We start from the raw sequence: 753 nt of genomic DNA on the forward strand, positions 1-753 counted from the left end.
AAGGGAAAAATAAAACCAAAAACATGCAAAACACAACAAGCAAGAAAAAGAAAAACAATCATATTTTCCCTTGTGCAACATATGGAAGGATAAAACAAATCCTAACATGGTTACTGCCTGACATTCTTATTTCTGTTGTACATTTGACATTCACAGACCAGAGTAACATCATGTTTCCTATACTGGCTCTCCTCTCAGTCATATTGTGAGTTTGAGCAAAGAGATTTATTGTTGTAAGGCTTGTCTCTGCCTGTATCAGTTTCACCCGGTGTGGAGGAAATGGTAAACGACCCACTGTTAACTTTACTCATAAATCTCAGATATGAGTCAATGTCCCTGTATCCAGTCCAGGTGAGGACATAATGCAACACTGTTCTGCACACACTGAATGTGTTGAAACAGGCAGCATTATGCCCAGCTTCATCTATAAATCTAGGAGCTTAAGGTTAGCATGTTTGAGGCCAGGGATGAACTGGCTGTCTGGTGTAATGGGCAACGCCTGGTTGACTGATGCCCAACCAGAGACTCTCAGGACTTAACCAATTTTTATGGACGTCGATGGGCCTTTGATTGATTTCCTTCAAGGACATTGAGCTACTCCATTCCATCAGTCCTTCTTTGCTCGCACCTCCCCTTCAGTCTGAATTCATAAATTTAGCAATTTCAGCTGAGGGGAGTCGGAGAGAAGAGAGTGGACACGTGATGGGTCTTGCCCTTAAGAGTTGCAAGAACAAAGGCTAACACCACTAGACG

This window comes from Poecilia formosa, unplaced genomic scaffold, assembly GCF_000485575.1.
Source record: "Poecilia formosa unplaced genomic scaffold, Poecilia_formosa-5.1.2 Scaffold317, whole genome shotgun sequence".
NCBI lineage: Eukaryota > Metazoa > Chordata > Actinopteri > Cyprinodontiformes > Poeciliidae > Poecilia > Poecilia formosa.